Here is a 12809-nt window from a genome sequence, read left to right on the forward strand (position 1 = left end):
GGCTCACCGGTCTCAGTCCGCTCTCGCGGGTGCCCTCTGTGAGTCCGCCCACTCCCCCGTGCAGGTGGCTGCCGCTTCCCGGCGCCCAAACGCGGCGGCTCCCTCCCCCTTCCGTTTATCTTCCGATATCTGTGCACGGTTTACAGCTCCCCTCTTGGTACCTCAATACTCAGCGCTGGAGATGTTCATTTGTAGAGATCCAGATGCATCATCCTGCGTCTCAGGCTGATTCCGTGGTTATTTAGGCTGGTCTGGTACCTATCCAGCTCGACTCAGGGGACTGGCTGAAAAAGGGGTCCCCTACTCCTCCGCCATCTTAACTCCTCCCCAAAATATATACTATGTTTTGTAGTGAAGTTCCTATTTGGATGTTTTACAATTCTTTTTAAGTGCCTTTTAGTTTCCTTTCCTTTTTATACATTTAAGTAAAAATAAATTTTATCCTTTAGAGAGAAGAGAGAAGGGAGGGAGGAGGAAGTAGAAAGGGAAGGAAGGTGTATTTCTGGCTATCTAATGTATTATGGTAGTTATCTGAGGGGTGATTTTTTAAATTTCTTCTTTGTATTTTAATTTTTTATAATAAATCTATTATATACAAAGATAATAGTGATTTTTTCTCCGTTATAAAAAATCAAATAAAGTAGACATAAAATAAAGATAAATAACCAAGGTTACAAGGGCATTGTACATCTTTTAGAAACTATAGAATTATGTTTGACCTACAAACAACACACCTGGGTATCAAGGTCATAGTTCATAGATTTTGAGCCAAGATCCTCTGGGATCTTCTAACTTCTCATAAACAGAGTTGTAAGGTAGAAGTTTTTTTGTATTTTAGGACACAAACTAAAGTTCTGTGCATATTTAGGAAGTCTGATCTCCTGAGTAAACAAACCCAATGACCTCTGCTCAGTCCCCATCTTCAACTGTCCCCTGCAATAGCTGACTCTGCTAAGACACCCTCCTCTACACTCCAGACAGAGGCTTCAGTGCCTTGCACACAGCAGCAATGCAAATTTTGTTGAGTGACGAATGGGGCATTCTCCTGACTGCTCTCATCTCTGTCAGTGTCTCTGCAGGCTTCTGCCCACGCTTCTTTCTTTCCCTACCCGCCTACATGCAGGCATCCCCCAAGGGTGTTTCTCACTTCACTCCTCTTCTCAGTCTAATTTCCCTGAATTACCTCATCCACTCTCAAACTCTAGCTCTGGCTCCTCTTCTGGGCTCCAAACCTAAAATGGGAAGTATGTGCTAGACATCTCTACAAGGATGCCCTCCAGTATCCTCGATTTGACATGCCAAAGTTGAATTATCTTCCACCTGCCCCTCCTACCCCTGACCCATCTCTCATCCCTCTCGCCAACCAGGATCTCCCCTGACACCTCTAATGCGGGCAGTGGCAACACATTCGGCTTCCTGGTCACAGAGAATGAGAAGCTGGGAGTTGTCTTCAACTCCTTTCTTGTCCTTGTGTCTACTCCTTTTATACCTCCATGTCTCTCACACACATTCCATCCTTCCTGCCCACACTGACATCATCTAATGCAAAAGCAGCACGCTATGATGAAAACAATAGCAGGTCTGGATTGAAAAGACCTAGGATTTGAATACCAGCTTTGCCCTGAATTTGCTTTGAGACCTTGTACACATTGCCTAACATATTTTTAGTACAAATCTTTAAATCACAGGATAACTCTAAAAGATATATATATAGTTTAGAAACAGAATTATTGTATATACTGTATGTGTGTAAATACACACACATACAAGCATAGGTGTCTGTATAAATCACATGCACACACACAAACATGTATGATATGTATACAAATACAAATGAAAGACATTATTATTATTATTATCTAGGCTGTTATAATATCTCATCTGATCTTGGACAAAAATGTTCAATTTTAGGGGTGTATGGGTGGCTCAGTCAGCTGAGCATCCAACTCTTGACTTTGGCTCAGGTCATGATCTCAAGGGTCTTGAGACTGAGCCCCGAGTCAGGCTCTGTGCTGAACGTGGAGCCTGCTTAAGATTCTCTCTCCCTCTCTCTCTGCCCACCCCCCACTCATAAGCGTGTACTTGCTCTCTCTCAAAAGTAATTTTTAAAAATGCTTAATTTTAATATCTCAGTTCTCCAGGTAACCTTTTACCCTGAATGAAGGATTACTTTATTAAAACATCATTTTTTTTTCCTTTTAATGGTCTGCAACTTCTTCTCCTTTGCCAAAAGAATAAAACCAAAACTCGTTAACATGGATTTCAAAGTGCTCCTTTATCTGACCCCACCTTAGCTTTCTGACCTCATCTGTTACTATGTACCCTCTATCACCCATGTTCTATCAAGGCAAAGCCCTATAATTTCCTTTCCCCAAATACACCCTACATTTATACTGTTTCCTCCAGCCTAGAATTTCCATTTAGGAAACCTCTCCTTCAAGGTCCAATTCAAATATTACCTTCTCAATAATACCTCCACTGATCTTCATCAAGGTAAGTGGCCCATATTTTACCTTATAAATAGAAGGTTCTTTACAATTCTCTCTTCAACTAGATTATAAATTCCTGAAGGACCGAGACAATGGTGTATCCACCTCTGACTCCGTTATTTGTCAAGTCTTCTACACAGTATATTACATGTTTAAGGAACTTGTGTAGAACTGAATTGCACAAACAGACTCCTTTAAGTCTTTTAATATCAAAGAAGAATTAGAAGCATATAGAAAGTTAAAACTATATTATATACTGAAAATGTATATCAATAATTAACTAAATATAGGTAGCTTTTTAAATGAAAATGGTGGGAAAAAGTTTAAACTACATTATTAAGCTTCAAGCTAAACAAAAATATTGTTTGGTGCTCCCTCTGCTGGCTTTGCAGTGGCAAGTTAGGAATGTTGAACAATAACACTACAAAGACGTAAACATAGATTCAGCTCATCTGCTCCCTGTATGTACCTCCTACAAATAACTAGAGGTGACATTTTTAATTGAGTTCATTTGGAAAGAACCCTATCTGCAAAAAAGTTGGTCTAACAAAATCGTTTATAAAGAGACAAAACTGATCTTATAATTTTAGTGGTAATAATTACTGTCAGAATTCCTGTTTATACCTTTTTTGTTTTTTAGTTAAGTCACCAATTTTATGTATAAGCAATTTTAAATTTTAGCTAAAACTACTGAGAAGCAAAGTAGGATGAGATCTTTTGTTTCCAAATTAATCTACAGTTTTTAAAAACTGATGAGGAACGTAAGAGGTTAAATTCTCCCTGTGTTTCTAAACAGAGTTATTCTGAGTACCCTGAAGGCATTTAATTCCAAAACAGGAAGCCACATAGAGGAACACTTGGTTACACTAATGTTATGCAGATCTTTTGGAACATACTTTTCTAAACACTTGCTGAAAGAACCTTTTCTATACTGCACGCTATCACATGAAGTTGGAGAAGGTCCCACGGATACCATAGTGCACTTACTGCTCAAATTGCCCTTTATTACTTCTCTATTTTCCTCCACTTTTCTTACTTTAAATGGTCTTCTGCTTGTTCATAGAAAGAGTGGTAAGAAAATCAGTTTGGGGTCAGGGAATGTTTATTCACACAACACACTTCAGTTGTTTGGGCATATACGTGCATAGGAGCTATGATATGGCTTAGAGGAGTCAATTTAAAAAAAATTATTTAGAACTGATATCTCAGAAAGATTAAGCTAAGACCAGTACGTCACAGTTAAAGGTTAGTGTCTCTTCTCATAAATTTGTGTTTTCTATGCTTTTAAGTGTACTATAAAATCTCTTTAATCTAAAACATGTTAAATGAGATCTCACCGTTGTTGTTGAACAAAGAACAATAGTAAACCATAGGTAAGTGGGCAAAGCGGTGGATTTATGTAATTTAGTGGCATAGATGCTGGAGCTATCTCTGTTCCTAAGCAAATCACTTAACATGGTGGGCTCCATTTCCCAACCTTACAGACTACTAGTGGTCAGCAAATGCTACCTATGATTCTGTGACTAAACAGATGAACTAGATCGTAGGTCCACTTTAAGTTACAAGTATAAGGCAGGAAAAAAAAATGGTGAGCGCATTTTTCACATGCCATTTGATTTCACATGCCATTTCAATACCATCCATGTTTAAAAAGAGCTCTTTTTCTTAGTTCCTATCCTAGTTTATATTCAGTTATGTTTTAAAGAAAGTAAATGATCACTGAGCAATTATCCTTCTGTGTTGGAAATTAAGGTTTCATGCACATTCTTGATTATCCATAAAACTGAAATGCAGTAATATTAAAAGCAGTAATATTAAAAGTCTAGTCAGAAGAAGCCAAATAGAAAAAAGAGTCAATATATTTGGATCTGCTTATGGTTACTTTCAAAGAATTTACAAAAATATTTATTCCATTCTTAACATTTAGGCAGTAAGAATTTTGTTGGAATCAGCTTGAGAATGTCAAAATAGTATTTTTAATCTATTCTGCAGAGCTTGGAAATTATTTTTCCTTAAGAAATTGCCATATGTAGGGGCGCCTGGGTGGCTCAGTTGGTTAAGTGTCTGCCTTTGGCTCAGGTCATGATCCCAGGGTCCTGGGATGGAGCCCCGTGTCTGGGGTGGGCGAGGGGGGAAAACCCTGCTCAGCGGGGAGTGTGCTTCTCCCTCTGCCTCTGCCCTTCCCCCACTCGTGCTCTCTCTGTATCTCTCTCTCAAATAAATAAATAAAAATCTTAAGGAAAAAAAAAAAAAAGAAAGAAATTACCATGTGAACAAGAACAAGGGTTTTAGCCATGACAGTATGCTACTGATGGCATTCTTGTGCTGGGATTCACAACGTTTACCCCCAACCTCACTGGGACTGCGGAGATGAGAGACTGGATGGTGACTAGATGCCTCTCAGTTAGGGCCACAGAACACCACCAGCCAGGCCCAGAGGTGGAAGCAGAAGGTCAGAGCACAGAGGGTATTCCCAGGCTCACCGTGACTCTGTCATCCAACGCATGGCAACCTCTAAAATGCTGAGCTACTGTCTTTTGAGCAGGGCTGTCAAATCATTAGATTTGTTTTTGGAAATTCAGCTCATGAATATGTCCTCTAATGTTCAGAGGGCATCCTCACTGAAATGTACAATTACATACATGACTGTAGCAAAGAAACCCTCACATCCCAAAAGATTTAACAGCAATTCATCATACAGTGATTCATTTCACTTTAAATTATTGAATGCTCTATTCAGAAATGATACAACAAGGTTTCAGAGCTGCAAATTAGCTGGCAGTTAGACAATATCTAAAAAAGGCATTCTGAAGTGTGGAAGAAAAATATTCAGAATATGTGATTCATTTTCATTTAACATAATATATATCCAATGTTGAATGAACACAGGAAACTTATGATGTGCTTTGTTGTAAAATGAAAACAGTATCCAATAAAAGTTACGCTTTTTTCATTCCTTATGGTAATCCATTTACCCTATTAGCCAATACCGTGCAGTAAACTACTGAACAATTTCTGAGCATTTCTGTAGAGAAAATTTCATTTCTGAATGAAATTACTGACATTTTCTTAGAAAATGTCAAGGAAGGCCATTTATCAGTCTCCAGCTGTGTTGATGTCACTATGTGTAAGTGTGTGACATCAAATGCTGACATTATTACGTGTTCATCATAATAACTCAGTCCTTTCTAGACTCTATGATGCAGTATGAACTGGTAACAATCAACTCATGTTATGTGATGTTTATTTCGAAATACCTACCTCAATAAATACTAGACATTTTGAAATAAAAATACATATAAACAAAAATAAATTTATATTCTAGATGTTTTCCCCTAGAAAATGAGAAGGAGAAGAAAAGATTTTGTTGATGATCATTCAATATAATTTCACATAGAACTTCAATGATAAGGCTTAAGTTCTGTGTTAAGGACAGGAGGTCTCTAAAGGTATACTTCCTTAGGCCCTTGCTTAAAAGTTAATTTAAGAAAATAATGGTGTAGGGGCGCCTGGGTGGCTCAGCGGTTAAGCGTCTGCCTTCGGCTCAGGGCGTGATCCCGGCGTTATGGGATCGAGCCCCACATCAGGCTCCTCCGCTATGAGCCTGCTTCTTCCTCTCCCACTCCCCCTGCTTGTGTTCCCTCTCTCTCTGGCTGTCTCTATCTCTGTTGAATAAATAAATAAAATCTTTAAAAATAAAAAAAAAAAGAAAATAATGGTGTTTAAGAAAAAATTGTTAGTTTTATTTTTTTTAAAGATTTTATTTATTTATTTGAGAGAGAGTATGCAAGTGGGGGTGGGGGGCATCAGGGGGAGGAGCAGAGGGACAGGGACTAGCAGACTCTGAGCTGAGCAGAGAGCCCAATGGCAGGCTCCATCTCACAACCCCAAGACAATGACCTGAGCTGAAATCAAGAGCTGGATGCGCAACGGACTGAGGAACCCAGGTGCCTCAAAACTTAACTTTAAATTGTTATAACTCTATTTTATCTATTGCCTTTAGTTAATCTCAATATGGCAGCCAAAACTAGTACAGTATCTGGTCAATTTACCTCACTACTTAGTTTGACTGCAAAATCAAATGTTAAATCAGTTTCCTGAATATTATACAGAAAAATAGATTACATGTATTTAATTTTTTATATTGACATTTTGTAATTGTACAAAGTTTGATCCAAAACCAATAGAAAATATTTTAGTATTATCTAAAAAACATATTTTTATTTATTTATTTTTAAATATTTTATTTATTTATTTTAGAGAGAGTGAGCACAAGCAGGGGTAAGGGCAGAGGGAGAGGGAGAGAGAGAATCCCAAACAGACTCCTCGTTGAGCAGGAAGCCTGACGTGGGGCTGGATCTCACCCTGAGCTCACGACCTGAGTTGAAAACAAGAGTTGGACGCTTAACTGACTAAGCCAGCCAGGCACCCCCCTTTGCGTCTGTCTTATTATGTTCAATAATATATTTTTTAGAGGGATTTAAAAAAACAAAAAGAAACAAGAGGCAAAATAAGTCTAAGTGTAGAAATCCGATTAGCATAACCATTGGAGAGCAAGTAGTGACTGAGAGTGTCGAGACGGCATCCTATGGTTCTGGTAATGTTCTGTTTCTTTATGTGGGTATTGGATACATGGGTGTGATCGCTTTGTGAACTCTCATTGAGCTTAAAAAAACAAAAAACCTGTAGGCAGAAGCAATGGGAGAGCCAGTGAAGCTCACTTGGGGCATACATACATACACACACTGTAATTTAGAATAGATTTCTAAAGGAAAGATAAGTCTTTCAGGGAAGAGGGAGACAAGCGGAAAGCAGGACCAGTGAGGGAAGCTGAGAAATGGATCTATTAACATACCAAAGAGGCTGGCAGGTTTATATAAGAGTGAATCCCAATCTCATAAGCACAGCATGAGAAAGCTAAACCAAGAGGTCCATGGGATAAGGGGTGGGACTATGGACTCAATGGCATCCCTGTTATATTAGGACCTCATTTTAGAATGCAAAGAGAATCGTAATTGTTGATCTCTATGTACCAGATAGTGTGCTAAAAGCTTTACAAAGAGATCATTTTACATTTTACTAGACCAAGGATACAGAAAGAGCTCAGAAGATGTTTATTGAATTTAATTACCATAATCCTTACATAATAGGTATTATTATCCTTGTCTGCAGATAAAGAACCCAAGGCCTGATGAGTTATTTGTGCAAAGTTTTAGAAAAAGCAAGTAGTGAAAACGTTCATCCTTTTTTTCTTCAGGAGGAGTTGGGAAGAAAGAAGGAAAGAGGCAAAAGTAATCAGTCCTTCCATTTTAATTTAACCCTTCTCCCTGAAAAATAAACCATAATCTTTAGAAGACATAGCTCACGTCAGTTCAACATAGTGCCTATCATATTACGTAAAGATTTCATTTAAGGATCAAGTTAGGATCCCTCAAACTAAACGTTTTCAAACTGCATGTGAGATAAGACCTACAGGCCAAGAAAGAGGAAGACCAAGCCCTGGGATCTAACAGTTGCTTCCACAAAGCAGAGCTGAGCTACCCATGTTTTAGGAAAGGGCATCAGTTACACACTGGTGGGAAGGATAGTCTCCCCAAGAGCTCCCCACAACCCTGTTCTTTTGTGCCTTGCACCACACCATATGAATTCCAGGCTGAAGCAAAATGCTTTCCAGAATTGTTCTCTGTAACTAAAAAGAACAGATATATAGATACAAATGTGCCTATACATGAAGATACAGATACAGAAAGAAATAATCAAAACTATGCCTTGAAAATGTGTATAGGCCAAGTGCGGTCAGTATTTTTATATTTTGGAAAATTCATTCATCTCTAAAAGAGCACAACTTAACAATGTTTATTTACCACTGTATTCTTAATACTTGATTTACTTATTTGGAATCTTGAAAACAAAGTTTCTTTTTGTTTTCTTTTTTTTCTTTTCTTTTCTTTTTTTTTTTTTATTAGGCAAAGAACTTTATTAACCTTGTTTCAAACTTTATTCCCAGTCTTCTTCAGCTTATTTAACTGCAAAGAATGAATTGTGTATAAGCAAACACTGAAAAGAGCTCAGTGTCTAAGGGGCTTGGGCTTAAAAATATTAGAGATCTACATTTTATCAGATCCATGAACAAAACTTTTAAAAGCAGTTATGATATAAATTAGCAGCTCCCAGTAACTTCTTCCAGTTTTATCTTCTTCAGAACTTGACTCAATTCAGTTTGCTTCATCCTTGGAAGCTTCATCAAAACTGTCCACAAGATCTGGAACTTCCTCCTCCTCCTCTCCGGTAGCGAGTGGGGCTTTTCCATCCACAGACTGTGCGGCAGAGCTCCAGCCAGTCCTCCTCAGCTAGTCAGACTGTCTGCGCCCGGCTGGTTGAAGATCCTGGGCAGCACTGCCGTCAGCTGCTCTGTCTCAGCATGGCCTGTAATGGTCAAAGTGTTCGCGGCCAGCGACGCCTGAACTTTAGGATTACCAAAGTGGATCACTGTTCCTTGGTTCACGAACATACTCACTTCTTCAAAACCAGAGATTCTTTAAGGAGAGCTGAAGTTTTTATCATCTGCTGTAGCCGTTCTATGAACCACCTTCTTTCAGTGAGCAGTTCCTTTCCCACCAGTGCGCACTTGTGCTTGCAGTTTGGCGAGTTTCTCCTGGTTCGTGATAATTTCTTTCATCTTGTTGGAACAGACATGGGACCGCATGGGGAACTAGCGTTGGTGCTCAGGGGATGTCCCGCGGACCAGCTGAGATTAGGTGCACACGCACACAGGGACGCAGGATGGCAGCTAAAGGCAAAGTTTCTTTTTTATATGACATTTTTCTAATTCGGCAAGCAATAGATTTTCTCCTTTTGTTTCTAACGGAGTAAGCATCCAGTCACTATTGTGTCTAACTTTTTAATATCATCTGTATCAGCCAGAATGAGCACAGGTCTAGAGGTAGTACTAAAGCATTTTCAGCCAACCTCCAATAGACTTATGGTGCAGGCAGGGTACTATAGTTTAAAATTACAAAACTCCTGGGGCGCCTGGGTGGCTCAGTCATTATGCGCCTACCTTTGGCTCAGGGCGTGATCCCAGCGTCCTGGGATCGAGCCCCACATCAGGCTCATCCTCTGGGAGCCTGCTTCTTCCTCTCCCACTCCCCCTGCTTGTGTTCCCCCTCTCACTGGCTGTCTCTCTGTCAAATAAGTAAATAAAATCTTTAAAATAAAATAAAATTACAAAACTCCTAGCTGCAATATGTTAGATCTCTTAATTATAGAATTGTAAATACAAATCCAAAACACTTAATACATCAACATCTTAATATCTTCTGAAGAAATTCTAATACACACCAAAAGAAAATAAAAACCCACCACAAAATGACTGAAGCTATATATTTCATGTGCCACAAATATTAAAATGTATCTGTCTTATAGCTGTATTGAATGAAATTTGGTTCAACCAATTGATCAGTACTTCCTGTAGCAAATTAATAAGAAAATTCATAAGGAACAAAACTTCAAGTACCAGAAAGATTGCTAAGTGTGCAAAGTCATTATGTGTCCACAGAATACTATTTCACTAGTGCCTTCCATTAAAAGAAAATGCTAGGGACGCCTGGGTGGCTCAGTTGGTTAAGCGTCTGCCTTCGGCTAAGGTCATGATCCCAGGGTCCTAGGATAGAGCCCCACATCAAGGTTTCTTGCTCAGTGGAGAGCCTGCTTCTCCCTCTGCCTGCTGCTCCCCCTGCTTGTGTGCTGTCTCTCTCTCTCTGACAAATGAATTAAAAAATCTTTAACCAAAAAAAAAAAGAAAGAAAGAAAGAAAGAAAGAAAGAAAGAAAGAAAGAAAGAAAGAAAGAAAGAAAGAAAAGAAATTCTACCTTTTAAAAAACATGAAAACAAGACTTGTGTACTAAGTATTCACTTTAAGGGACATTTGTCATTATTGATATACAATAAGTAGAAATCTAATCTTATCAAAATCTCTTAGAAGAAAAGTTAATCAAACTAAAACTCAGCATGGCCTGTGTGTGTATTTATATATATATATATATAAATAGTCTTGGCACATAGTATCAGAAGGAACTCTACTCATCATGTCTCTCCCCAAAACATCCCTGATAGGTAATTTTCTAGTTTCTTTTGAGTGTTTAAACACTTACATCAGTATCTCTAAAAAAGTCCATTCAACTTGGGGCACATAAAGCTATTAGGAAATTCTTCTCTATATTTAGTAAAATTTGTCCTTTTTAAGCTTCTACCTACTAGTTTTATTCTGCCTCCATGGCAGCCAGGTGTGGCCAGGAGACTAAGATGTGGCCAATAAAATGTCAGTGAAAATGTCTATGCAAATTCTGGGAAGGCTTCTTAAAAGGGAGAGGTGTGCCTTTCCCCTACATCATACCCATTCTTCTTGCTGTCTGGAATAAGGATGTGACTGCAGGAGCTCCAGTAATTTACCATGAGGTGATCTTGAAGACGGAAATAACCATTCACTGAAGACATCAGGGTTGGGGTCCTCAAAGACTTTGTGGAGCTGTCTTTCTAGCCCTGGGCCATCCTGAGTTGTCCATCCTCAGACTTCATTTACACAAGAGAATACCCTATGTGTGTACTTGTTATACAGAACTTAGAAACTTATTTCCAAATTCATATACTGAGACTGCAGATAGGTTTTCAATATTTTTAAAGATTTATTTATCTATATTAGAAAGAGAGAGAGTACACATGAGTGCATGCACGTGCGCACATGAGCGGGGGAGAGACAGGGATAATCTTTAAGCAGATACCCCTGAGCAGGGAGCCGGACATGGAGCACAATCCCATGACCCTGAGATCATGACCTGAGCTGGAACCATGCATCAGATGTCCAATTGACTGAGTCACCCAGGCGCCCCAACATTTTCAATATTCGAAGAGCAGCATCATATTCTACCTACATCCTCTTTACTTTAAACTTCACTTTTTCAGCTTCCTCATCATCTGGTCACCCTCTTTTATATAGGCTCAAGCTTTTCAGAATCCTTCTTAAAATTTCAGAATAGAACTCAACGCATCCACCAGATGTGAGTTGACCAGTAGAAAACAAAGGGATTATTCACTTCCTTTGTTGTCATTCCAAGACAGCCTTATGCATTAGCTCCTTCAGCAGTCCTCAAGACTAAAGATTCATATCGCGGTTTTAGGAAGGCAAAAAAATATCTAGTTTTTACTTTGTTTTGTTCTCTACTGCAAGTACCCTTAAACCAGACTTTCCCTACTTTGTATATGTTTAGTAATTTGTTCTTTCTCTATAAGCGTAAAATATCAGATTTCTCCTTATTACATTTCCTTTATAGTCTATTACTCCATGCAATGGAAATAAACCTTGAACCCCAATTTTGGTATTTCACCTAATTAACTATCCTTCTTCATTAGCTTCTGTCTTCCGCTTATTTGGTTTGCAAGTGTTCTGTGTCCTCACCATGTCCTTCGCAAGAACTTGACACAATGAAGGCAAAACACAGAGCCCTTTACTAATCCACTGAGGACATCTCTGCCAGTGGGCAGGCAGCACATAATCAACACTCTAGGGATGCTTGTCCAACCAGCTCTGGGTCCCAAAGACCTGCTCCTACTTTCAAGAACTCAGGCCCAGGAGAGGGCCATAGGAGGCCACAGGTGGCATGTAGGAAGCCCACAACCTGACTACTGCCATATAGAGAGAGACTGGCAGCTTGGGCTGACTCACGGGGCAGGGAGGTAACTGTGAGGAGGTAGAGGCTCTCGTTTATCTAACAGATACAGAAAAAAGGAAGTCTCTTCCTTTAAAAAGAAAAAAAAAATTCTCCTTAAAAAGAAAAAAAAAATCTATTGGTACATTGAGTGTAGGGTGGGGACTTGACTAGTGATTGATTGACAAAGCAGTGTAAATTCCATAACTACCCCATTTGCATAGATATTGATTGCAGTGGGCTTCAAAAGACTGATTATGCTGCTTCTCAGATTTGAAATGATTGTCTTATACCTTAGCCCTACAGAAAAACCAAGAAGCAAACATTAAAGAATTTAAATATGCACATGTGAAAATGTATTTATGATTGATGATAATTTATTAAGTGCAATACTGTGCTAAATTAATATATGCAGAGTAAGACTGACTTGGGCTGATGGAATTATCTTGTTTATGATTACCGTTATTGACTTTAAAAGAGCTACACCACTATTTTCTGAACAAGAGACATAGTCTAACACACACAATGCAAAACATTTAGATATTTACTATGTTGTCACTAATCATTAATTTGATGTAGTTCTAGTCATTGTAAATTAAAGGTTCCTGTATCTAGA

At 38.8% G+C, this 12809-nt stretch overlaps 1 protein-coding gene and 1 pseudogene across 1 annotated transcript in view; both read right to left on the reverse strand.

Annotated features, from left to right (window-relative positions):
- ATG10 (autophagy related 10) overlaps positions 1 to 12809 on the reverse strand; it is a 241794-nt gene that overhangs the window by 123052 nt on the left and 105933 nt on the right. The gene's annotated exons all lie outside the window — the stretch shown is intronic.
- LOC103681481 overlaps positions 6929 to 12809 on the reverse strand; it is a 40435-nt pseudogene continuing 34554 nt past the window's right edge.

This window comes from Ursus maritimus, unplaced genomic scaffold (assembly GCF_017311325.1).
Source record: "Ursus maritimus isolate PB19 unplaced genomic scaffold, ASM1731132v1 scaffold_5, whole genome shotgun sequence".
Taxonomy (NCBI): Eukaryota; Metazoa; Chordata; class Mammalia; order Carnivora; family Ursidae; genus Ursus; species Ursus maritimus.